The sequence below is a fragment of the Jaculus jaculus genome, chromosome 17, assembly GCF_020740685.1.
Source record: "Jaculus jaculus isolate mJacJac1 chromosome 17, mJacJac1.mat.Y.cur, whole genome shotgun sequence".
Taxonomy (NCBI): Eukaryota; Metazoa; Chordata; class Mammalia; order Rodentia; family Dipodidae; genus Jaculus; species Jaculus jaculus.
The window spans coordinates 55,147,142-55,174,963 of NC_059118.1; the positions used below are offsets into that span (position 1 = coordinate 55,147,142).

Below are 27,822 nucleotides of genomic sequence, written 5' to 3' on the forward strand. Positions count from 1 at the left end.
GTGCATCTGTCTAACATGGTACTGGGGAATCGAACCTGGGTCCTTTGGCTTTGCAGACACATGCCTTAACTGCTAAGCCATCTCTCCAGGGCACCCCCCCCTTTTTTTTTTTCCAAGATAGGCTGACCTGGAATTCACTATGTATTTTCAGGGTGGCCTCAAACTCATGGTGATCTTCCTACTTCTGCCTCCTGAGTGCTGGGATTAAAGGCATGTGCCATCACGCCCGGCTGTGACAAATTATTATTATTATTGTGTTTTCTTTTCAAAAATTTTTTTATTAACAACTTCCATGATTATAAAAAATATCCCATGGTAATACCCTCCCTCCTCCCCACTTTCCCCTTTGGAACGGCCTTCTCCATCATACCCCCCCCCCATCTCAGTCAGTCTCTCTTTTATTTTGATGTCATGATCTTTTCCTCCTATTATGATGGTCTTGAGTAGGTAGTGTCAGGCACTGTGAGGTCATGGATATCCAGGCCATTTTGTCAGGAGGAGAACGTTGTAAGGAGTCCTACCCTTCCTTCGGCTCTTACATTCTTTCCACCACCTCTTCCGCCAAATTATTTTTTATTTGTGTGTGTGTGAATGGGAATGCCAGAGCCTCTTCCTGCTGCAAATCAATGCCAGGTGCTAGCTCTGCTTTTTGTGTCTGGTTTACATGGATGTCTTAGAAATTGTACCCAAGCCAGTGGGCTTTGCAAGCAAGCACCTTTAAAAGCTAAGCCATCTTTCCAGCCCCTGTATTTATGTATTTATTTTGATTTTTTTTTTTTGAGGTAGGTCTTGCTCTAGCCAGGCTGACCTGGAATTCACTATGTAGTCTCAGGGTGGCCTCGAACTCATGGCAATCCTCCCACCTCTGCCTCCCAAGGCCTGGGGTTAAAGGTTGTGCCACCATGCCTGGCTTATTTACTTTTTTTTTCATTTATTTTATTCTTTGTTTTTTTTTAAGATAGGGTCTTACTCTAGCCCAGGCTGACCTGGAAATTACTATGTAGTCTCAGGGTGGCCTCAAACTCATGGCAATCCTCTTGCTTCTGCTTCCCAAGTGCTGGGATTAAAGGTGTGCACCACCATACCCGGCTTATTTTTCTTTTTTGAGACAGTCTCATGTGTCCTAGGCTGACCTCAAATTTGCTATGTCACTAAAATATACATATATATATATATACATACATATATATGTTTTTTGAGATATATATATATACACACATATATATGTTTTTATGAGGTAGGGTCTCATGCTGACCTGAAGTTCACTATATAGTGTCAGGGTAACCTCGGACTCACATTGATCCTCCTACCTCTCTGCTCTGAGTACTGGGAATAAAGGCGTATGCTACCATGTCTGACTGTCCTTGAATTAAAAAAAAATGTATTTGTTTATTTGAGAGAGACAGAAAGAAAGAAAGAGGCAAACAGAGAGAGAGAGAGAGAGAGAGAGAGTGATTAAGGGGGCTTACCAGGGCCTTTTGCCACATTGCAAATGAACTCCAGATGCATGTGTCACTTTGTGCATCTGGCTTTATGTGGGTGGCTGGAGAACTAAACCTGGGCCATCAGGCTTCGCAAGCAAGCACCTTTAACTGCTGAGCCATATCTCTAGTACCTACCTTAAATCTTTTTATTTTTGGATCCCCCTGCCTCCACTTCCTGGGTATTGGGATTATAGGTTGGCACCATCACACGTGGTTTTAGGCAGTGTTGGGGGTTGAACCCAGGGCTTTAAGCTAGGCCAGCACTGTATCAATAGAGCCGCATCAAAGCCTCTGCATTCCAAATGTTCTGCCTTCCAGCTGTCTGCCTTGTGCTCCTCTGTCCCCTTTGCCCTGAGCATCTGAATTAGGATTGACAGCTAGTTTTAAAGGAGGCTCCTTTTTTATTCGTGTGTTTACAGCCTCTGCGAAAACTTGAGTGGGCTCTATCATACGAGCTTTAGTTGTTCTTTAGTAGGCTTATGGTGAGATATTTTTTCCTGCCGGGCATGATGGCTCATGCCTTTAATCCCAGCATTCTGGGCGTAGAGCTTGATAGATCACTGTGAGTTCGAGGCTACCCTGAGAATACAGGGTGAGTTCCAGATTTCAGGTCAGTTTGGGCTAGAGTGAAACTTACCTCAAAAAACAAAAACAAAACAACAAAACCTGAGACTAAATAGCTAATACCAGGTCAGCATGGACCAGAGTGAGACCCTACCTGGGGGGAAAAAAAAAGCCGGGAGTGGTGGCGCACGCCTTTAATCCCAGCACTCAGAGGTAGTTTGAGGCCACCCTGAGACTACATAGTGAATTCCAGGTTAGCCTGGGCTGGAGTGAGACCCTACTTTGAAAAACCAAAATAAACAAATAAATAAAATAAGAGAGAGAGAGATTTATTTTCCTTTGAATTTGTAAACTTGAAGGTCATCATGGGAGCTGTAACTTGTCAACTTTGAAATAAATTATTTAGAGATATAAATGAATCTCTAGACCTGGTAACATATTCCTTCCTTCCTTATTTGTGTTTGCTGTATAATGAATATTACTTATGCAGCAAAAGTTAATTTGCTCCTTACCCCTCTGGAGGCAGGACGTGAAGATCTTGAGAAGTTCAGCCTTGGCTACTCTGTTGAGACTGTTTCACCCAGGAATTCAAGGTCATCCTCAAGGACTTAGTGAGTCCTAGGCTAGTCCAGCCTATAGGAAACTTGTCTTGAGAACAAAAACAAAGGCCGGTGTGGTATTGCACACCTTTAAACCCAGATCTTGGGAAGCAGAAGTAGGAGGATCACTGTGAGTTCAAGGCCACCTTGAGACTGCATAGTGAATTCCAGGTCAGTCTGAGCTAAGGTAAGACCTCAAAAAAGAAAACAAACAAACAAACAAAAAAAGACAATGGGGGCTGGACAGATGGCTTGGTGGTTAAATGCTTGCCTGTGAAGCCTAAGGACCCCGGTTCGAGGCTTGACTTCCCAGGACCCACATTAGCCAGATGCACAAGGGGGCGCACGTGTCTGGAGTTCGTTTGCTGTGACTGAAGGCCCTGGTGCACCCATTCTCTCTCTGCCTCTTTCTCTCTCTGTCTGCCACTTTCAAATAAATAAATAAAAATGAATAACAACAGCAACAACAAAGAGTGGCTGGAGAGATTGCTTGGTGGTTAAAGTCGCTTGCTTACAAAGTCCAAGGACCAGGGTTCGGTTCCCCAGTGCCCATATAAAGCCAGATGTACAAAGTGGCACAGCACATTCATCTGGTGTTCATTGGCAGTGGCTAGAGGCCCTGGCATGCCCACCATTTCTCTGTCTCTCTCTATATATCTATCAGCTTCTCTCGCTCATAAATATTTCAAAAACAAAAAGGGGGCTAGAGATGGCTCAGCAGGTAAAGGTGCTTGCTTACAAAACTTGTGGATCCAGGTTTGATTTCCCAGTTCTCACATAAAACCAGATGCACTAAGTTGCACATGTGTCTCATGTTCTTTGCAGTGGCAGAAGGCCCTGGAATGCACATATATATATTGTTTGTTTGTTTTTGAGGTAGGGTCCAGGCTGACCTGGAATTCATTATGTAGTTTCAGGGTGGCCTCAAACACACAGCACGTGCTACCACGCCTGGCTGGAATGCCCATATTCTCTCTCTCTCTCCCGCTCTTTTTTTTTTTTTTTTTTTTTTTTTGAGATAGGGTCTCTGTCTAGCCCAGGGTGACCTGGAATTCACTATGTAGTCTCAGGGTGGCCTTGAACTCACAGTGATCCTCCTACCTCTGCCTCCCGTGTTGGGATTAAAGGCGTGCGCCACCACGCCTGGCTTCTCTCTCTGAAATAAATAAAATAAAATAAGAAACCAAAACCAGGACTGGAGAGATGGCCCAGTGGTTAAAGCACTGGCCTGCAAAGCCTAATGACCTGATTTGGATTCCCCAGTGGCACATGCATCTGGAGTTTATTTATAGCGACTGGAAGTCCTGGCATGCCCACTCTCTCTCTCTGTGTCTGTATCTCTGCTTGCAAATAAGTAAGTAAATAAATAAATAAGTAAATAAATAAATAAATAAACCCAAACCAAAAAATCAAAACAACAGAAAAAATTCAACCATCAGAAGTGGGGGCGGGGCTGGGGTATGGCTCAGTGGTTAAAGGTGCTTACAAACCCTGCCAGCCCAGGTTCATTTCCCAGCCACTCATGTCAAACTGGATAGACCTTGTTTACAGCAGCAAGAGACCCTGACATGACTGTATCCACTGCACACACACAAATTAAAAATAAAAGTGGCTGGGCCTGTGTGGTGGCCCACACCTTTAATCCCAGCACTCTGGTGGTAGAGGTAGGAGGATGGACGTGAGTTCTAGCTCACCCTGAGACTCCATAGTGAATTCCAGGTCAGCCCGGGATAAAGAAAGACCCTACCTTGAAAAAACAAAAGCAAAGCAAAACAAAACAACAAAACTAAACACAAACAAACAAACAAACAAAACAACACCAAAACAGATTCTGGAGGCTGGGGACATAGCTCAGTTTTTGGAGTGCTGGCCTACCATGCAGGAAGCCCCAAAAGGATGGCTTCAATCCCCAGTAGGACATAACCCAGCTGTGGTGGTACATGCCTATAATCTAGTACTTGGGAGACCAAGGCCCCTATAGGTTATATATAGTGAGTTCCAGGCCAGCCTGGACTGTAGAGTGAGACCTCAAAAAAGAAAACAAACAAACAGATACTAACCCAATGATAAATGTTTGAGACAGCAAATATTCTGAGCTGATCACTTGACAATGTATAAATGCACTGTCCTATCCAGTGAGTCCCATAAAGATGTACAATTATCTATCAATTAACAAAGAGTGCTGGGCTGGAGGACTGGCTTAGCGGTTAAGGCGTTTGCCTGCAAAGCCAAAGGACCCAGGTTCGATTCCCCAGAAGCCACGTTAGCCAGATGCTCAAGGGGCATACACGTCTGGAGTCTGGGGTTCGTTTGCAGTGGCTGGAGGCCCTGGCACCCCCATTCTCTCTCCCTCTTTTTCTGTCAAATAAATAAATAAATAAAAATTAAAAAAAATCAATTAAAAATACCAACTTTAATTTCTCTGCTTGGAACTCTGCGGGTGACCCAACCCCGCCATTCTCGTTCTTCTGTGCTGACGCTAATAGGAGCAAGTATGGCAGTAATCACAGTGTTTGTGTAAGACCACAGTGGCCTGGAAAGGCTGTGTGCCCTGAGGGTGCACTTGGATCTAATGGGGTAAGACCGGAGACCGTGTTTGTGGCTTGTTGGATGTTTTGGGAACTGTCTACCAAACTGATCTACATTGTGTATAAAAACAATAATTTTCCAGGCAGGGCTTTTGGTTGTTGTTACTGTTATTGTCTGTCAAGCTGTGTAGTGACTCAGCGTGAGCTCTGTGATGACAAGAGCAGTTGACAATTGGGACAGAAGAGGGAACCGCTCACCTCTGATACGCTGGCTCTATGGGATAATCAGAAGAGCAGTTTTGTCCATGGAGAGCGTCCCCAGTCCTGGCTGGTTTCTGTCTTGGAGGCAGCAATGAAGCCACTCATTCCTGTACTGGGAATTAGCTCTTTTGGCCCCAACTTACATCATCCGCAACGTGTAAACGTGGTGTCTTAAATTCTCTAGACGAAGGGTCACCATGTCCTGAAATAATCCTCGTGTCACAGGAGTCTTTCTTTTTGTCTCTTAGGCTATAGGGGGAGATTGTGTCATAAGGGGCTTCTTATTTTCTTGATGAATGCATCTCAGAGCAGAGGAGGAAGGAATGCCAGCACACAGACTCTATAGGTCAATTTCTACCCGCCATGGGTCATGGATCATGGCTTTTCTTGCTTTGTTTAGATACCCTTCTCCCCTTCTTTAAAACTGTGTTTGTTTGTTTATCTATTTGTGTTTTTTCTGTAGGTAGGGTTTCATGCTAGGCCAAGCTAACCTGGAATTCACCATGTAGTCTCAGGGTAGCCTCAAACTCATGATGATCCTCCTACCTCTGCCTCCTGATGGCTGGGTTTAAAGGCGTGCGCCACCACTCTCAGCTTCATTTGTTTATGTGTGTGTGTGTGTGTGTGTGTGTGTGTGTGTATGGGTGCACCAGGGCAACTGAACCAGGTGTTTGGGTCACTTTTTGCATGTGACTTACCTGGGTGGTTGAGAATTGAACCCAGGCAGGCAAGTTTTTCAAGTAAGTGTTCTTAACCACTGAGCTATCTCCCCAGCTTCCCTTCCATTTGCTTTTTATTTTTATTTTTTGTTTGAGACAGGATCTTACTCTATAGCCTAGGCTAGCCTGCAACTCATTCTGTAACCTAGGCTGGTTTCTAATTTGAGGTAATCCTCCTGTCTTAGACTCCCTAGTGGTGATATTACACCCAAGTACCCCTAACACAGAAATGTTGTTATTTCAGGACTGGAGAGATGGCTTCGTGGTTAAGGCATTTGCCTGCGAAGCCAAAGGACCCAGGCCTGATTCCCCAGGATCCACGTGAGCCAGATGCACAAGGTGATGCATGAATCTGGAGTTCATATGCAGTGGCTTGAGGCCCTGGTGCATCCATTCTCTCTCTATATATCCTCCTTTTTCTCTCTCCAAGAAATAAGTAAATAAAAATAAACAACAACAACAAAAAATTATCCAGGGGTGGTGGCACACGCCTTTAATCCCAGCACTGGGGAGGCGGACGTAGGAGGATTGCTGTGAGTTTGAGATCAGTTTGAGACTCCATAGTAAATTCCAGGTCAGCGTGGGCTAGAGCGAGACCCTACCTTGAAAAACAAAAACAAACAAACAAAAACAAATGAACAAATAGCAAAAAGTTTGGGGACAGAGGCCAGTAGCATGTGTGGTGTCCTAGCACTGAAAGCAGAAGAGAAAGAAACCGAAACAAAGAAAGTTCCGCGGGGCCTTGGCTGTTGCGCAAGTGCTTCGCACAGGGGAGGCTTCACCCTCAGCATACGTTACAGCACAGACTTGCCTAGGGACCTCTTGGGAGTTGAGAAGTTTCTAGGTGCAGGTCTTAGCAGGAGGCTTCCAGGACTGGGACAGGTGGGTCACCCCAGTTCAAGTGGCCCTGCTGCTGCTTCCTGGGCTCCAGGATCGGGGTAATTAGCGCCCGTGCTTGTCCAGAGCTCTGACATTCTCAGAGGAAAGTGCTAGATGAGTGTAGAATTTTATAACTGTAATGGAATGCAAGCAAATCGCAGGTAATAAATGGGTCTTGCTGCTGATACTGCATTTAAGAGTCCCCTCTTTATTGTCTCCTGTTTACTGTACATGATGAGCCCAGGTGATTAATAACAATGGTAATAATTACCCCTAGCTGCCTTCTGCTTCCAAGGGCTTTACAGCTTGTTCCTTATGTAATCTTTAATCTTCACAGTGGCTGCTCTGCCTAGTGAGTATTGTATCTCCCCCATACCCTCCAGGTAGGGTCTCACTCTAGCCCAGGCTGACCTGGAATTCACTATGGAGTCTCAGGGTGGCCTCGAACTCATGGCAATCCTCCTACCTCTGCCTCCCGAGTGCTGGGATTAAAGGCGTGCGCCACCACGCCCGGCTCTCTCTCTCTCTCTTTTTTTTAAGGTATATTTTATTTATTTAGTTGAGAGAAAGAGAGAGAGAGACAGAGAATGGGCATGCCAGGGCCTCCAGGCACCATAAGTGAACTCCAGATGAACAAACCCCCTTGTGCTTATGTGGGACCTGGAGAGTCAAACATGGGTCCTTAGACTTAACAGGCAAGTACCTTAACCACTAAGCCATCTATCCAGCCCTAGTTTTTTATTTTTAATTTTTTTATGGAAAGGGAGAAATATGAGGACCTGGAGAGGGTGCTGTGAATGTTTCAAGTTAGGAAAACTTAACTTCACATAGGAAGTTAGCATGTCAAAATTTTAGATTTTTTGGGCTGGGGATATAGCGTGCTTGCCTGGCATGTATGAAGTTCAAAGTCATCCTTTGATACATAGAGTTTGATGACTGCCTGGGCTAATGATCTTGTCTCAAATAAATAAATAAATAAATAAAGGGCTGGAGAGATGGCTTAGTGGTTAAGGCATTTGCCTACAAAGCCAAAGGACCCTGGTTCAATTCCTCAGTTACCCATGTAAGCCAGATGCACAAGGGGGCACATGTGTCTGGAATTCGTTTGCAGTGGCTTGAGACCCTGGCATGCCCATTCTCTCACTGTCAAATAAATAAATAAAATATATTAAAAAAAAAAAAAACCTACAAAATGGCCAGATGCAAAACTTGTGGCAACAAGAAACCCTGGTGAGCCCATACACATAAATAAATTATATTAAAATTATAATATACTTATATGTATATTATCATTAATAAATGATATTTAAATATTAAAACCAATAAAACAGCTGGGTATAGTAGCACATGCCTTTAATCCCAGCACTTGGGAAGCAGAAATTAGAGGATCACTATAAATTTAAGGCCAGCCCAAGACTATATACTAATATACATACAGGTCAGCCTGGGCTAAAAGTGAGACCCTACCTCAAAAAAAAAAAAAAAAAAAAAGAACTTGTAACTGGGCATGATGGTGCATGCCTTTAATCCCAGCATGTAAGAGGCTAGAGAGATGGCTTAGAGGTTAAGGTATTAGCCTGCCAGGCCAAAGGAACCAGGTTCAACTCCCTAGGTCCCACATAAGCCAGATGCACAAGGTCTTGCATGCATCTGGAATTTGTGTGCAGTGGCTGGAGGCCCAGAGTGCCCATTCTCTATCTGCCTCCTCTCTCTCTCAAATAAATAACGAAAAACAGGGGCTAGAGAGATGGCTTAATTTTTTTTTTTTTAATTTTTTAATTTATTTGAGAGCGACAGACACAGAGAGAAAGACAGATAGAGGGAGAGAGAGAGAATGGGCGCGCCAGGGCTTCCAGACTCTGCAAACGAACTCCAGACGCGTGCGCCCCCTTGTGCATCTGGCTAACGTGGGTCCTGGGGAACCGAGCCTGGAACCGGGGTCCTTAGGCTTCACAGGCAAGCGCTTAACCGCTAAGCCGAGATGGCTTAATTTAAGGCATTTGCCTGAGAAGCCACAGGACCAGGTTCAGTTCCTCAGGGTCCATGCAAACCAGACTCACAAGGGGCACATGTGTCTGGAGTTTGTTTGCAGTGGCGGGAGGCCCTGGCATGCCCATTCTCTCTGTGTCTGTCTTGCTATCTCTCTCTCTCTCTCTGCTTGCAAATAAGTAAATAAAAAAATTATTTCAAAAAAGAAAGAAAGAGAGCCGGGCGTGGTGGCGCATGCCTTTAATCCCAGCACTTGGGAGGCAGAGGTTGGAGGATCACCATAAATTCAAGGCCACCCTGAGACTCCATAGTGAATTCCAGGTCAGCCTGGGCTAGAATAAGACCCTACCTCAAAAAAACCAAAAATAAATAAATAAATAAATAAATAAATAAATAAATAAATAAATAAAAAGAGACAGACAGAAATAGTAGGATTACAGTGAATTTGAAGCCAGCCTGAGACTTCATAGTGAATTTCAGGTCAGTCTGGGATAGAGTAAGACCCTACCTCAAAAATAAAAAACAAGGGCTGGAGAGATGGTTTAGCGGTTAAGCGCTTGCCTGTGAAGCCTAAGGACCCTGGTTCAAGGCTCGGTTCCCCAGGTCCCACGTTAGCCAGATGCACAAGGGGGCGCACGCATCTGGAGCTTGTTTGCAGAGGCTGGAAGCCCTGGCGTGCCCATTCTCTCTCTCTCCCTCTGTCTTTCTCTCTGTGTCTGTTGCTCTCAAATAAATAAATAAATAAAAATATATTAAAAAAAAAGGAGTTAAGGATTTGTTGGGCTGGTGTGGTAGTAATTTAAAAAAAAAACAAAAAACAAAACAAAACAACAACAGCAGCAACAACAACAAAACAGGGCTGGAGGGATGGCTTAGTGGTTAAGGCATTTTCCTGCAAAGCCAAAGGACCCAGGTTTGATTCCCCAGGACCCATGTAAGCCAGATGCACAAGGAGGCACACGCATCTGGAGTTCCTTTGCACTGGTTGGAGGCCCTGGCATGTCCATTCTCTCTCTCTCTCTCTCTCTCTCAAATAAATAAATAAATATTTTTTTAAAAAAACAACAATAACAACAACAACAACAACAACAAAAAACAGGGCTGGAGGGATGGCTTAGTGGTTAAGGCATTTGCCTTCAAAGCCAAAAGATGCAGGTTCAATTTCCCAAGACCTATGTTAGCCAGATGCACAAGGGGGCATAAACATCTGGAGTTCGTTTACAATGGCTGGAAGCCTTGGTGTGCCCATTCTCTCTCTCTCTCCCCCTCTTTTTCTGTCAAATAAATAAATAAATAAATAAATAAATAAAAATAAACATATCTCAAAACAAAACAAAAAAGAACTTTTGATATTAATGTGGAAAGTAAAGACGTAAACAGAAGAAGTGAGGCGAGCGAGAGAAAACAGGATACCTTCCAGGGCGAGTGGCAGGTTTCGGATTGAAGGAACTGCAGCACCCTGTCTCAGAATGTGAATAGGTAACATCCAGACGAGGTTGATCAAGGGGGCTCGGGCTTTTATGTGGCAGTTAATTGGGTGCTATCAGGAATAGACACCCCAAAACTGTAGTGCCCGCAAGTGTGCGTTGCATCATCAGCTGCTTTGCATGCTCCCCTGGGAGTCAGCGAGCTAAGCAAGCCGAGGTGTCTGCGACACAAGCAGTGTGTCAGTTACACTGCGGATGGCCAGGTTCCTGGGCTCTCCGGAAGTGCTGCTGAGCTATTAATCAGGCCTCATGAGCAGCTTCCACTAAACCAACAGCAACACCCCAAAGAAAATGTTGCATCTCCACCTGTCTGCTGATTTCTAAGGCACTGAAAATGAGATGGATATAAGAAGTCTCAAGTGATAATGAAATCCCCCTCCCTTCTCCCTCCAGTCCCCAACTTGAGACAGTTTTGTTATGGAGTTCAGGCTTTTTGTTTGTTTGTTTTTTGAGGTAGGGTTTCACTCTAGCCCAGGCTGACCGTGAATTCACTATATAGTTTCAGGGTGGCCTTGAACTCACTGTGATTCTTCTGTCTCTGCCTCCCAAGTACTGGGATTAAAGGCGTGCACCATCATGCCCAGCTCAGGTTGGTTTTGAACTGATGATTTTCTTGCTGCAGCGCTCTGAGACAGGTGTGCACCACCAGGGCGTGCCCCTCTCCCTACCTCTGAAACATCAAGGCCTAAGGCTGGAAAGGTGGGCTCTGTGGTTAAGGCACTTGCTTGCAAAACCTAACAGCTAGATTTGCCAATACCCATGGATGCTTCTGGAGTCTGTTTGCAGCTACTAGAAGCCCTGAAACATTCATTCTCTCTCTCTCTCTCTCTGCTTACAAATAAATAAAAATATTTTTTTAGCCAGGCATGGGGGCACATGCTTTTAATCCTAGCACTGTGGAGACAGAAGAAGCAGGATCACTGTGAGTTCAAGGCCAGCCTGAGACTGCATAGTGAATTCCAGGTGAGCCTGTGCTAGAGTGAGACCCTACCTTGAAAAACCAAAAAAAAAAAAAAAAAAAAAAAAAAAAAAAAAAAAAAAACCCAAAACCAAAACCAAAAAAACAAAAAACAAACTTTTAGAGCAAGACCTTACCTTAAGAAAACAAAAAATATTTTTATTTATTTACTTATTTATTTGACAGAGAGAGAGAGAATGGGCATGCCAGGGCCTCTAACCACTGCAAACAAACTCCAGGGTCCTGGGGACTCGAACCTGGGTCCTTTGGGGTTTTGCAGGCAAACATCTTAACTGCTAAGCTATTCGTCCACCCATTTTTTTTTTTTTTTTTTACAAAATCAAGACCTAGCCGAGCATGGTGGTGGTGCATGCCACTAATCCCAGCAGTTAGGAGGCAGAGGCAGGTGGATCACTGCGAGTTTGAGGCCACCCTGAAACTATGTAGTGAATTCCACGTCAGCCTGGGCTACAGGGAGACCCTACCTCCAAAAACAAAAAACAAACAAACAAAAAGTCAAATCAAGACCTAGCTGGATATGGTGGTGCACAGCTTTAATTCTAGCACTGGGGAGGCAGAGGTAGGAGGATTAATGTGAATTTGAGGCCAGCCTGAGACTATATAGTGAAATACAGGTCAGCCTGGGCTAGAGCGAGACCCTACCTAGTGGGGGGAAAAATTAAGACCTAACTGTTCTAGTCAGCCTCTGGAAAGGGTATATTTCACATAAAAATACACCCATCACACATTCTTGTTCAATGGCAAAGTGAAGGTTTCAGGGCTCCCCTCATTTTTAGACCATTGTCATTTAGAGGGGCAGATTTCTTCTGACTCGCTAAACTACCTATCTCATGAAGTGCAATACATCTAATGTCATAATTAAATGTCGTCAGGCCAATGTGTATGAGTGTTTTGAGCTTTATCACTAATTGCTTTGTTAGCATGAATTAGACAGTGAAGTAATTAGAAGCCCAAATGCAGCTGTGTCTTGTGGCGCGGCTTCTGGGGTGAGCTGCATGCTTGTGTGGGTCGAGTGAGGGCTCCGCTGTGTGAACCAGCTGTATCCTGATGGCCTCTAGCTGCTTGCTAGCCTCTTCTGTCTGTGAAAATTCACCCAAACCGTCTTCAGAGTGGAAGCCATTGTTTGCATGGTAGATTCCATGATGGTGTATTTTATTTATGAGAGAGAGGGAACTAGAAGGAGAGAATGGGCGCGCCAGGGCTTCCAGCCACTGCAAACGAACTCCAGACGCGTGCGCCCCCTTGTGCATCTGGCTATCGTGGGACCTGGGGAACCGAGCCTCGAACCGGGGTCCTTAGGCTTCACAGGCAAGCGCTTAACAGCTAAGCCATCTCTCCAGCCCCCTTATTTTATTTTTGAGACCAGATTTTATGTAGCCTCCAGTTTTCTATGTAGCTAAGGATAGCCTTGAACTCCTGGTTGGTTTGCCTCCACTTCCTGTGTGTTGGCGTTACAGGTGTGATAGCTCACCTGGTTTATGAGGTACTAGGGATCAAACCCAGGAGACTGTGTATGCTAGACAGCCACTTTGCCAACTAAGGTACATTCATAGCCTCTCTCTCCTTTTATTTATTATTTATTTATTTTTGAGGTAGGGTCTCGCTCTATTTTTGTTGTTTTTTGAGGAAGAGTCTCACCTTAGTGTAGGCTGACCTGGAATTCACTATGTAGTCTTAAGGTGGCCTTGAACTCATGGCGATCCTCCTACCGCTGCCTCCTGAGTGCTGGGCTTAAAGGGGTGTGCCACCATGTCCGGCACCCTCTATCTTTTTTTTTTTTTTTTTTCCTTTTTGAGGTAGGATTTCACTCTAGCTCAGGCTGACCTGGAATTCACTATGGAGTCTCGGGGTGGCCTAGAACTCACGGCAATCCTCCTACCTCTGCCTCCTGAGTGTTGGGATTAAAGGTGCGCACCACCTCGCCCGGCCTCCCTCTACCTTTTTTGAGACAGGGTCTCAGGTAGTTGAGGCTGGCCTTGAAAATGCTATGTAGCCAAGGATGACTTGAATTCTTTTCTTCTGCTTTTACTTCCCAAATATTGCCAGCTAGTTCGTTTTGGTGCTCCTCATTTATGCTGTCACGATGGCACCTCAGTAATGTTCACCAGGGTGAATTTGGAAGTGCCAGCTGCACTGGAACAAGGAGACATGGCACAGGACCAGGTGACCAAAGCTCGTCATCTACAGGGCGTCCGTGCACTTCCCCCACGCACTGCAGCCAATTGTTAATGCTTGTGCGTCTGGTTTTGGGGGACACTTCACATAACTTCATGCGTCTCCTCAAGGGGCACAGAAAGCACTTTCAGGAGGGAAGGTTTTACTCTCTGAGCCAAAAGTAATGAAACAGGTTTTCTTTTTCTTTAATCTTTTTTTTCCATTTTAAGTAGTTATCACATCTATTGCTCTCACATTTATTTTTATTTATTTATTTCAGAGAGAGAGAGAGAGAACGGGCAGTCTAGCACATCCTGTCACTGAAAACAAACTCCAGATGTTTTACATGGGTCCTGGGGAATTGAACCCAGGCCATCAGACTTTGCAAGTTAGCGCCTTTAATTGCTAGGCCATCTCTCTAGCACAAAAGATAGGTTTTTAGTTAAAAAACAAACAAACAAACAAACAAAAAACAAAACCAAACCTGAGTGTGGCCAGGAGTGGCGGCACATGCCTTTAACCGAGCACTCAGGTGGCAGAGTTGGGAGGATTGCTGTGAGTTCAAGGTCAGACTGAAACTATGTACTGAGTTCCAGGTCAGCCTGGGCTAAATGAGATTCTACGTCAACCCCCCCCCCCCAAACAAACAACAAGACAAAAACAACAACAAAAGATACACACGCCAGGCGTGGTGGCGCACGCCTTTAATCCCCTCACTAGGGAGACAGAGGTGGGAGGATTGCCGTGAGTTCGAGTCTACCCTGAGACTACATAGTGAAATCATAGTGAAATCTCACTATCTAGCTCAGGTCAGCCTGAGCTAGATAGTGAGACCCTACCTCAACCAAAACACACACACACACACACACACACACACCCCACCAGAAAGTATGTCTATCTTCAAGACATATTAGTTGGGATTGAGATGCATATGTGTGGCTAGAGGGAGGGGCTGAACAAGAAGAAAATAAGGAGCTGCTTCTCTTGACCTTGGCATATTTTCCCTTTCTGTTTTGTGTTTTCGAGGTAGAGTCTCACTCTAGCTCAGGCTGACCTGGAATTCACTATGTAGTCTCAGGGTGGCCTCAAACTCAGAACAATCCTCCTTCCTTTGCCTGGGCTAGAGCAAGACCCTGTCTTGGGAAAAACAAACAAAAAACAGAGAGTGTGAGAGAGAAAGAAAGGGCATGCTAGGTCCTCTAGCCATTCCAAACAAACTCCAGAAGCATGCTCCACCTTGTGCATCTGGTTTCTGAGGGTTCTGGGGAATTTAACCTGAATACACTTTGCAGGCAAGTGCCTTAACCACTAAGCCATCTCTCAGCCACCTGCTTTGACTTTTTTTTGTTTTGCCTTGGTAAGGTCTCACTTGAGCTCAGGCTGACCTGAAATTCTCTATGTCGTCTCAGGGTGGCCTTGAACTCACAGTGATCCTCCTACCTCTGCCTCCCGAGCGCTGGGATTAAAGGCGTGTGCCACCAAGCCTGGCAAAAAATATTTTTAATTTATGAGTGAGAGAGAGAGAGAGAGAGATTGACTGCTGAGTTGCTCTGCTAAGTGTTCCCGCTCCCCAAGACACACTGGGTGCTGAGCATACCGTTCCCTTCATCGACAATAGTAGAAGGAAGGTGGCTTCGCAGCGTTTCGCAGTGGTCCTGGCTCTTGTCCTCACAGGCTGGGCACAGCTCAGAGAGTTGTTCCCTCCTGTGGTAGGAGAATGAAAACCACTCCGTGCTGCCTGACAGTTGTGACAAGCCTTGTCAAATCCTCATTCCCAGAGGTGCCTCTTGCCCATTAGGAGGCTGATTGCTTATGGGGAGCCCCTTGAATTCCAGCAGAGACAAGATCAAGGCCTAATATGCTGCGTGAACATGTGGCCTCTTTTTCCTTGACCAACAAATTTTGACAGAATGGCTTGTCAACAAATAGGCCTGGGGTGGCAAGATAAAGAGTCGTCATTTAGAAATAAATGCTGTTATTTCTTTTCACAATTTGTAACCTCTTTTCAACTCCTTCCCTCCCCCTCCGCTCCCCCTCCATAATCGCTGGTTTTTGCGCCCCAGCAGAATGCTCACACGGCCACACCTGGACAGTTTCCAGCCCCACGGGGACACACCGGTGCTTGCTTCTGATGGGAGCCTGCTGCTCCTAACGGTCACCGAGAAATATCCCTGGTAAGGCGGGTCATGTCAGAGAGAAACTCAACACTCCAGCCACGGGCATGTAGCATGCGGGAGACGGCTCCACCAACTACCCTGCTCTGATCATTTCTCACTGAGCACGTATGCTGAAATGCCACAAAACGCCTCACAAAATGTCATGTATTATGTGTCAAGAATCTAATAAATTTACTTATTGAGACAGGTGTTTTCTTTTTTTTCTTTTCTTCTTTCCTTCCTCCCTTCCTTCCTTCCCTTCCTTCCTTCCTTCCTTCCTTCCTTCCTTCCTTCCTTCCTTCCTTCCTTCCTTCCTTCCTTTCTTTTTTTCTTTCTTTTTTGTTTTGTTGGTTTTTTGAGGTAGGATCTCACTCTGGTCCAGGCTGACCTGGAATTAACTCTGTCATCTCAGGGTGGCCTTGAACTCATGGCAATCCTCCTACCTCTGCCTCCTGAGTGCTGGGATTAAAGGCGTGTGCCACCACGCCCGGCTTCTTTCTTTCTTTTTGAGGAAGGGTTTCATTCTATCCCAGTCTGACCTGGAATTCACTATATACTTTCAAAGGGGCCTCAAATTTATGGTGGTCCTCCTACCTCTGCCTCCTAAATGCTGGGATTAAAGCATGCACCACCATACCTGGCAATATAGGCTTTTCTTTTTTCCTTTTTTTTTTTTGAGGTAGGGTGTCACTCTAGCTCAGGCTGACCTGGAATTCACTATGTAGTCTCAGGGTGGCCTTGAACTCACGGTGATCCTCCCACCTCTGCCTCCCAAGTGCTGGGATTAAAATTGTGCACCACCACACCCGGCTCCAGGTTTTTTTTTTTCCTAATTTTTATTTATTTAGTTTTTTTTTGTTTATTTTTATTTATTTATTTGAGAGTGAAAGAGAGAGAAAGAGGCAGATAGAGAATGGGTGTGCCAGAGCCTCCAGCCACTGGAAATGAACTCCAGATGCATGTGCCACTTTGTGCATCTGGTTTACATGGGTGCTGGGAAATGCAGCCTTGAACCGGGGTCCTTAAGCGTCACAGGAAAGTGCTTAACCACTAAGCCATCTCTCCAGCCCCTTTTTATTTTATTTATTTATTTTGTTTTGTTGAGGTAGGGTCTCGCTCTAGCCCAGGCTGACCTGGAATTCACTATGTAGTCTCAGGGTGGCCTTGAACTCACGGTGATCCTCCTATGTCTGCCTCCTAAAGGCTGGGATTAAAGGCATGTGCCACCATGCCCGGCTTTTATTTTTTAATTAATTATTTATTTATTTGAAAGCAACAGACAGAGAAGGGGATAGAGAGAGAGAGAGAGAGAGAATGGGTGTGCCAGGGCCTCCTGCCACTGCAAATGAACTCTAGATGCGAGTGCCCACTTGGGCATCTGGCTAACGTGGGTCCTGGGGAATTGATCCTTGAACCGGTGTTCTTAGGCTTCACAGGCAAGCCCTTAACCACTAAGCCATCTCTCCAGGCTTATATTTATTTTTTATTGACAACTTCCATGTTTGTAAGCAAGATCCCATGGTAATTCCTTCCCTACCCCCCCCCCTTTCCCCTTGGAAACTCCACTCTCCATCATATCTCCTCCCCCACTCAATCAGTCTCTCTTATTTTGATGTCATGATCTTTTCTTCCTATTATTATTATTTTTTAAAAATATTTTTTGTTTTTTATTTTTATTTATTTATTTGAGAGCGACAGAGAGAGAAAGAGGCAGAGAGAGAGAGAGAAAGGGCACGCCAGGGCCTCCAGCCAGTGCAAACGAACTCCAGACGCGTGTGCCCCCTTGTGCATCTGGCTATCGTGGGTCCTGGGGAATCGAGCCTCGAACCGGGGTCCTTAGGCTTCACAGGCAAGTGCTTAACTGCTAAGCCATCTCTCCAGCCCTTTTCTTCCTATTATGATGGTCTTGTGTAGGTAGTGTCAGGCACTGTGAGGTCATGGATATTCAGGTCATTTTTTGTCTGGGAGAGCACATTGTAAGGAGTCCTACCCTTCTTTTGGCCCTTACATTCTTTCCACCACCTCTTCCGCAATGGACCCTGAGCCTTGGAAGGTGTGATAGAGATATTGCAGTGCTGAGCACTCCTGTCACGTCTCAGCATCATGGTGCTTGAAGAACTAGTTCTTAGTGGAGAATTTTAGTTGATGGGTTCATCAGCCAGCACTGGGATGGCAGTGGGGTGAAGGCATAGTCAATTCTTCCACCCACAGCAGCCTGACGAGTTCTTTTTTTGAGATTTCTATTCAGGTGAAACAGGGAACTTTGTCTATATTGCAGAAAAGAATTTCAGAAGGATGGGCTGGAAAGATGGCTTAGTGGTTAAAAAGCCTGCCTGAGATCCAGGTCAGCCTGAGCTAGAGTGAGACCATACTTTGAAAAGAAAAACAAAACAAACAAACAAACAAAATTCATATCCTGTCAGAGACCATGACCTGACCACCCTAGGACAAAAGAAGAACTAACAGCCCTCATATGACCCCTCCCTGAGGGCAAACAACAGCTCTGGAAAAATGTCACAAGAACTTCCATTCCAAGATGTTCCAGAAAGATTATGGCCAGGTGGCCCTACCTCCTTGTGCCCCCTGCTTGACCCCCTCTGCCTGCTGACTGATTATAAAAAGGCTAAAAAAATCCAACATTAAACGAGACCTTGACAAAACCTCCGCTTGGTCTCCTTCTTCTTTCCCGCCCGTTCTTTCAGGTTGCAGCCCTCCTCGACCACCCCGCGTAACGTTGGCCCCACAGGTAGGGGGCAAGTGGCGCCCAACATGGGGCTCGAGGCACGGGTCTCGACTAACCGCGCTGGAGATCTCCTCGGGACGCCAAGAGACATTTTGAAGAATGCCCCGCCGTTTCGTCGCTCGCGATTTCAGCTACGGGACACGGTAAGTCAGGGTGCTTATTTTTCATTCTCATCTGATTTTCAGAATGGGCCAAAAGCTTAGTAAAGAGGCTCTTTTTCTTAAGGATTTAAAGAGCTCACTCAGGTAAAGAGGAATTAGAGTTAAGAAAAAGGACCTCGTTAATTTTTTTGTTTTCATTGACAAAGTGTTTCCCTGGTTCATTATTTCTGGTCCTGATATTCATTCTGAAACATGGCAAAAGGTCAGTAAAGACCTAAATCGCCGTATTCTAGAGGAGGGACCTCATTCCGTTCCCTCCACGATTTTCTCCTACTGGGGACTCATAAGAGACATAGTGGAAGAAGCGCATTCAGATCCAGATAAACAACAACTCCTTTCTGTTGCTGAATACTGCCTCCGCCCTCTCTTGTGTGGCGTTTCTTTAGTTTCGCTTCCCTCTCCTCCTGAAAAATCCCCTTGCCTGTTGGTCCATTATCGATATAGGTTCTAACTCCAATAACTCTGGTGCTCCCCAAGCAGTAGAAAGGTTGTACCCGCCCTTGACTGAGCCCGCTCCCCCCGAGACTGCTTCTCAATGTACACCCCTCATTAACCTGTTTTTTTCAAAAAATTGCGATCTCGAGCCTCTTGATCCGGGTGACGCTACCTCTCTTGAGGAGGAGGCTGCTAAATACCATAATCCCGACTGGCCTCCCGCTGCATCGGCCCCCCCTTTCAGACCGCCCCCTTACCCCTCCCAGCTTTGTGCACCCACTCTTTTACCCACTCTGCTACCTCCAGGGGTTCACCCTTCTATCCTTACTGGTGCCAAAGAACATCTCACTAAACAGATAACTGAATTATGGGATGTGCTTAAGCTTCAAAAAGAGTTTGCTCAATTATCTACAGATTTAAGCTCTTTACAAGCTTCAATTAATGAGACCATATTTAACCCCCCCCCAAAAAAAAAGTCTTATACTGTCTCTGATCCAAAACCGCTAAATTCGGAATGCGGACATGATTCTTCTAGAAAAGGGTGGTGTAACCCACTCAATATCAGCTTCACGCCAGAAGGCAAAAGACAGGATTGGACCAACAGAGGCTTTGAGTGGGGCCTTAGGTTATATGTCTCTGGGACAGACCCCGGCCTCACTTTTAAAATTAAACTTCTTAAAAAACCCTCTCAATTCTCTAAAGTTGCTATAGGACCAAATCCCGTTCTTCATCAGCCCCCTCCCAGCCAGGCTAAAAACATACACCCCCCCCCCCAACACCACAAGCTGTTATACTGATGTCACTCTATTTCGACCTACCCTACCGTTAGGATTGCCTTCATCGGCAGACCTTATTCTGACCATGGTTAACGCCTCTATAGAGGCCATACATCAGACCAATATATCTGAATTTCAGGAATGCTGGGTATGTTATTCACCTCAACCCCCTTTTTATGAAGGGATAGCCTTATATGCAGAATTAACGGTGACCAATGACACCATGGCTTTACGGTGGCAACGGCAAGATGGGGTTGGCCTCACGGTCACCCAGGTATCTGGGTGTGGGGTGTGCCTCCTGGGTCCGTCCATGCTTCCCCCTATAGAGCTTCAAACAACCTGCAATCTCACTCATGTTGTTAACTCTAGCTTTCTCTATATTGTTGCCCCTGCTGGCACTTACTTCGCATGCTCTACTGGTCTCACTCCTTATGTTGTAACTTCCACCTTCTTAGCTCACAAAGATTATTGTGTCCTTGTACAACTCTTCCCCAAGCTAACAATACATTCCAAAGATGAGTTCCTCCATTTTTGGGGAGGGAGGAACATCTCCGTCACGTGCCAAACGGGAGCCTATCACTGCCATCACTCTTGCTGGTATCCTGGGGTTGGGTGCCGCCGGAGCGGGCACAGGCATCGCTTCATTAGTCACCTCCCAACAACAATTTAATCAACTCTCTTTGGCAGTAGATAAGGACTTGCAGGAATTACAAAAGGGTCTTCAAGACTTAAAGGACTGTATGGTATCCTTGTCTGAGGTGGTCCTCCAAAACAGACGCGGGCTAGACCTAGTCTTTCTACAAGAGGGGGGACTCTGTGCTGCACTTAAGGAAGAATGTTGTTTTTATGCGGACAAAACTGGCCTAGTTCAAAATAGTATTGACAAGGTCCGTTCCAGTTTGGAGGAACGAAAGCATAACCGAGAAAAGCAGGAGTCATGGTACCAAAACTGGTTCTCCACTTCTCCTCTGTTTTCCACATTACTCCCCTCTATTCTTGGTCCCTTTGTAGGACTCCTCCTTCTTCTTTCTTTTGGACCTTGGGCATTTAAACGACTAACTTCTTTTGTCAAAGAACAGGTTGATTCTGCCACCAGAAATTCGGTGTCTGTCCATTACCGCAGATTACAGCTACAAGAAGAAGAGGGCCAAACAGATGAGATACCCCTCGGCTCTCCTTCAGCCCGACTTGATTTTTCTCCCTTGGCTGACAACGGGTCATGGTTTTGATTCCCTAAATGGCTGCGAGGCTCCCAGTGATGGGATTATTATGGTACCAAGCCCAGGGGCACATCGCTAAGCTATGGCCGCAGCCAGAGACGAGAATATTGTAGGGCCCATTCCCTGGAGGCCATCCGCATAGCCTAAGACAGGCGGATCACCTTCCATGAGCTGTAATCGTGGCCAATGACGGGATTATTGTGGATCCAGGAGTGGAGGCAGCCCTCGTAGCTTAAGACAGGCGGGCCATCTTCAGTAACTGGTGCTGGGACTGGAAACATACCATATAGCCTAAGACAGGGTACCTCGCCCATTTCAATTATATAAAGAGGGAGGAAATGTCAGAGACCATGACCTGACCGCCCTAGGACAAAAGAAGAACTAACAGCCTTCATATGGCCCCTCACCGCCCTAGGACAAAAGAAGAACTAACAGCCCTCATATGGCCCCGCCCCGAGGGAAAACAAACAGCTCTGGAAAAATGTCACAAGATGTTCCATTCCAAGATGTTCCAGAAAGATTACGGCCAGGTGGCCCTACCTCCTTGTGCCCCCTGCTTGATCCCCCCTGCCTGCTGACTGATTATAAAAAGGCTAAAAAATCCAACATTAAACATGACCTTGACAAAACCTCCTCTTGGTCTCCTTCTTCTTTCCCGCCCGTTCTTTCAGGTTGCAGCCCTCCTTGACCACCCCGCGTAACATTGGCCCCGCAGGTCGGGGGCAATATCCAAAGAATTAAAATTTTCTAAAGATAGCGGGTTATAGTGGTGCACGCCTTTAATCCCAGCACTTGGGAGGCAGAGGTAGGAGGATTGCCATAGGTTCGAGGCCACCCTGAGACTGCATACTGAATTCCAGGTCAGCCTGGGCTAGAGTGAGACCCTACTTTAAAAACCAAAAATAAATAAATAAATGAAAAATTCAAATGATGGCTTTTTTTTTTTTTTTTTTTTAATAAGCAAGGCCTCCTGGAACCCTGCGGTTTAGGCTGGCCTCAAACTCGTGGTGATTCTCCTCCCTCAGCCTCCCCACTGCAGGGATCAAATGCATGCTCCACTGTGGCAGCTAAGATGGCTTTTAAAGATTTATATTTATTTATTTATTCATTAGAGACAGAGATAGAGGGAGAATGGGCACTCCAGACACATGTGCCACCACGTGCATCTGTCTTATGTGGGACCTGGAGAATCGAACCTGGGTCCTTTGGCTTCACAGGCATGTGCCTTAACCACTAAGCCATCTCTCCAGCCCCCTAAGATGGCTTTTAAAGGAGTGACTGCAAGTGTCTGCTGAGTTTATTCACACAGAGAACTTTGTGCTCAAGGGAAGGAGCTTGCTCCTTTCATTCAAGAAAATGCAAAAAAACAGAACCTTCAATCCATAGAGACATCCAAGAACGGAGCCCCGCGGCAGGCCAGGACACTTCACGCACGTTTTCTAACGTTTCTGTCTCCTCTTCCATCACGTGATAGCAACAAGCATCTCCTAGGGTGTTGCAAGGACCAGCGAGATGGCCAACACACATCACTCCCACCAGTGCTTGGAAGACATTGTCTGCTTACTGGCGCGTCACACTTAGTCGCAGTAAGTCACTAAAGGAGGACCCTGGCCACTCTGCTTTGCTAGGAAGTTCTGCACTTGAGTTAAGAGTCTGAAATGAGAATTATTCATTACTTCACTTTCCATGGGGGATAATCCAGTTGTGGGTACCCCTTCAATTTGTTCTGCAGGAAGGACACGGGAGAGTTAAACCAAAATATAGTTTTTACCGTTTGGGAGGTGTTTTGTTTTTTTCTCTTAGTTTAACAGCCAAGTGGCCTGCAGTCCATTTTTTCCGTTTCTGCTTATTGCTGTACTCAGAGAAAGGCTGGAGGAGTGGAGCCGGCTGCTGCTGATTAGCTGTGACTCCCTTCCAGGCTGGCTTAAGTGACCAAGTGGATTCCACCCTCTTTAATGGTCCTAATGATAAATAGAGGGAGGAAGAGACTCCCTCCCTTCTTGAGGGAGACTTTGTGGTGGCCCCATAATAAATCATGCGCTCCTTCGAAACGCACTCTGGTGTCCACACGGCACACAGGCAAATGGTTCCCCCTTGAAAGTGCTCAACTACAAATAGCTCCCAGCTACCAGCCCTGGGGATTCCTCCTGGGTGTACAAAGCCTGCGCCCCACAGGAAACCAAGTCAGCAGCTCGCTTTGTCCCCAGACCACCGTTGCTCCCTCTTGCAAAAATCAGAACCTCAGCCGGGCATGGTGACGCACATCTCTAATCCCAGCACTTGGGAGGCAGAGATAGGAGGATCATCATGAGTTCGAGGCCACCCTGAGTCTCCATAGTTAGCCTGGGCTAGAGTGAGACCCCACCTTGAAAAACAAAACAAAACAAAACAAAACAAAACAAAACAAAACAAAACAAAACAAAACAAAACAAAACAATCAGAACCTCAGGAGAGGAGGAGAAACATCCATGGGCTAGATCTGCAAGTTCAAAGTGCTCCCCTGCCTGAGTCACAGAACTTGGACTTGGCTGGGCTAGAGAGAGGCCCTACCTCAGAAAAACAACAACAGCAACCACAAAAACAACAAAACAAACAATCAAACAAACAAAAACACAACTTGAGCCGGGAATGGTGGCTCACGCCTTTAATCCCAGCACTCAGGATACATAGTGAACTGCATAGTGATTCCAGGTCAGCCTGGGAAGAACAGTGAGACCTTACTTTGAAAAACCAACCCCCCCTCCAAAAAAAAAAAAAACCCAACAAGAAAAACAACCAACCTGTACTTGCTTTAGGCTCACCTGGAAGTCACCTGTGCCAGGGGACTTTGCTTTCCCGGGTGGTTTGGCTTGATTTGTCCCCTAAGGGAGGAAAACAAAAAAAAAAGAAAAGATTAATAGGTGCAAAAGGAAGTGAACTGGCTGCAGAATGGAGGAGTTGGCAACCCCGCCTGGAGTCCGACCTGCTTGCCCTCTTCCTTCCACCTGGTCCTTGGAGAGCCTTGGGGTGCCACAGGGCCACTTCCGGGTGACCCACTGCGGCCTGCCTCGGCGTCCCTCCTGCTTGTGCCCTCCGTCAGCGGCTCTCCTCTCTGTCCAGGTGTGCGGCTCGGATAACCGATGATGAATGTACGTGTCTGGCAGGGCCTTCTGAATAATTTGATTTGCTTGATATCTAGAACAATCACCTCTTTTTCCTTTATCCTTCCTTTCTTTTCATGAGTTTGTGGCACTGTTTACTTTAGTTGGTGTTTTAAGTTGATGAATGACACTTGTTTCTGAGTGTTCGTTTCCGCCCAGGTTTTAATTAAATTTTGCAAGCATTTCTGTAATTATGGGGCTGACTGTCTACGCAAAGTTATTCAGCATCCAGAACTTTCTACAGTTCCCTCCTCTCTTCCCCTCCATTGAATCCCAGCGCTGATGGGCCAGCAGGATGCAGCCATCGCTGTAGCCATTATCCTTGCCTTTTTCTGGTCTGTGATGGCAAAAGCCACATCCTGCCTCTGACAGGATCCATTAAGCCAAGAAGGGAACAGGCTCCCAGAAAGATGAACTTGCTCACAGTGGAGAGCTGTGCAGTGTCCTAGGTAATGGGACGTTAGCAGAAATCACTGGCTTAGGTAGATGCTGCTGGACCTCTATAAGGGGGTTCAATGTCTCTAAGGAGAGAAGGAATTGACCATGAGCAAGCTGTGGTTGCTTTTTTTTTCCGTTTAAGAGCTGTGTGGAGGAGGAAGCCGGCTGTACACATTTATTTCACTGGAAAGGATGCCCACATGGCGAGACAGCAAGAGCAATGGATGAATGAACTAGGAAACAGACAAGCTAAACTAACCCTGGGCTACAATCTGTCTGCAGAGTTGAGATAAAATTAAGAGTGTGTCTGGTTCAATTCATGGTGGGACCCCAGTTAGGTCTGAGAAGAAACAGAGCATGCTTGCTGGTGAGTGCAAATATTAGCCAAGTTTCTTCAAGTGAATGACCTATCTTCATTTGTTTTGGTTTGCCCAGTGCAACCCCACCCCACCCCCATTTTATTTTTTGAGACAGGATCTCATGTAGCCCAGGTTAACCTTGAACTTGATATATATATATATATATGATAACACTATATGATAATAGGTATATATGTACATATATAAATGATCTTGAATATTTTTTATCAGTTATGTACATACTCAGTGTATAAACAGCCATGTTGGTACCACCATTAGCCTCTTCCCTGTCCTCCCCTCTCTGAGGTACCCTCCTCGTTGGGGATAGTGGGTCATGCTTTGTGGGGTTAGCCATCAGTTATGGAGAAGAGGCAATGTCTCTGCGCATAATGTCCCAACATGTGGCTCTATCTATCTTTCTTACCCCCTCTTCCGCGAATTTCCCTGAGCCATGTTGGGTTTGTTTTAGGTCTACTTCAGTGATGAGGTGTTGGGAACCTCTATGTCTGTGGATATCTGGTTTGGTAGGAGTTGAGTGTTCTCTGTGTCTGTCTCCTTCACCCTTGTGCTGGTATCAGGTTCACCAAGATAACAGCACTTTTGCTTATTTCCCCAATTACTCTTGGTTCCAGCTGGGGCCCTGGTGAGATGCGATGGGCTGAATCTCTCCTCAGGTTCTACAACCATCTGAAAAAGAGAAGCAGATTCTCCAATGGAGAATGAAGCCAGCACTGGATAAATGGGATAGCCATTCTTATTTTAGATGGAATTGAATAGATGTAGGTCCTTCTGTACCCCAAGATTTGTGGGGGCTGATATTGGAGAGCAGACTCAATTTTTTGGATATGGTTCTGACTTGTTTCCCAGTTCCAGTTATGGGTTCTGTTCCACTGTACGGATCTATTAGCCAATTCAAGAGCAGATGGTTACCCACCATGGCTGTGTGCCACTATTGCACGTGGGTGAGCATCATATCAGGTTGTTTGCTGCTGAGTTGCTTAGACCATGAGTTGCTTGGGTAGACGTTGCTCATTTTCCCCCAGTTTTTCACCTTCTAGCAGTAGACAAGCTGTCTGGGGACTGACTCTCTTCCAGATTCCAGCCAGGTCTCTACATGTTCTGTACCAACAGCATATGGTGTCTTTGGCAGTAGGGTCTTACCATTAACCTTTGGTGGGTCATCAAGTGTTCTGACAGAAATCTGCCTTCTTTTGGGAAACCTTGTAGGTCTGTCTGGTCAACAGCTCATTGTGGATATTAACTGCATCCTGGTACTGGGAGTTACAGGCCAGTGCCAAGGGAAAGGAAGGAAGTAAAAGATAGGTAATATAAAAGAGAAAGAAAGGAGAGAGAGAGAGAGAGAAAGAGAAACAGGAGAAGATTAAGGTTAGTCTTCATCATACCTTCTCTAGGGCCCTTTGATTCAGGTGTTTCCTCTAAGGACCTGATGAAGGTTCAACCTTTTAGTCTTTTAGGATTTTATGGTACCATTTCCATTTGGGTCCAGTTTTGTGTCCCCCCCCTTTACTCTCCCCTGATCTTGAATTTCTGATCCTCCTGCCCCTACCTCCTGAGTGCTGGAATTTCAGGTGTGCACTTCTTCTTCCTCGCCCAGGGTTATTCGGAGCTTGGTGCTTGATCCAACCCAGAGCTTTATGCATGCTAGGCAAGCACTTTACCAGCGGATCCTAATGGAGTCTCAAGAAGAAACCGTTCCAAATATTCTGAATCCAGGGCCCTGGGCATGGTAGTAAGCAAGCATTTTATCACTGAACTACATTTCAAGCCTCAAATTATCATTTATTTTTTCTTAAGAAACTGTTCCTGATATAGAGGCATATATCTTTATTCTCACTGCTCAGGATGCTAAGGGAGGAGGACTGTAAGTTCGAGGTCAGCTGAGGCTACAAAGTGAGAGTCAGTCTCTGTTTTTTCTCTCTCTCTCTCCCTCTTTTTCTCTCTCTCCACTTAAAACTCTAGCAACAACCAATAAAAACAGTATTAGGGTGGTGTGGTGGTGCACACCTTTAATCCCAGCAGAGGCAGAGGTAGAAGGATTGCCTTGAGTTCAAGGCTACCCTGAGACTACAGAGTGAATTCTGGGTCAGCCTGGGCTACAGTGAGACCCTACCTCGAAAACCCAAAAGAGAAGGAGAGAGAGAGAGAGAGAGAGAGATATTGTCAAGAGAAAATTTGCAAGCCCTGCTAGGTAAGGAGAATATAAACACATTATGGTTTCAACATGCACTTATAATCTTGGATATTTTGGGAACATGCTGCATGAAATGTGGTCATTGTCTACCCTGGCATTGCTTCTTGTTAAGGATACCAAGGTCAACACATTTAGTTTAGGGTTTTGTTTTTTGTTTTTGTTTTTGTTTTTTAATTACTTAATTTATTTGCAAGGAGAGAGAGAGCAGATAGAGAGAGGATGGGTGCGCCGGGGCCTCTAGCCACTGCAAATGAACTCCAGACACGTGCACCCCCTTGTACATCTGGCTTATGTGGGTACTGGGAAATTGAATCTGGGTCCTTTGGCTTTGTAGGCAAGTGCCTAAACCACTAAGCCATCTCTTCAGCTCCTTGTTTTGGTTTTTGAGAGAAGATTTCATGTAGTCCAGAATGGCCTTGAATTCCTGATTCTCTTGCCTCAGCCACCCAAAGCACTTGTTTACCACCATGCCTGGCCTGGTAACATATTTAAGATAGTTAAATTCAGGTAGCTTACTACATGGAAAGATAATGGGATAG

At 45.7% G+C, this 27,822-nt stretch overlaps 1 pseudogene; it reads left to right on the top strand.

Moving 5' to 3' along the window:
* LOC123455534 overlaps nt 1-18,638 on the top strand; it is a 76,541-nt pseudogene extending 57,903 nt beyond the window's left edge.
* The last annotated feature ends 9,184 nt before the right edge of the window (nt 18,639-27,822 follow it).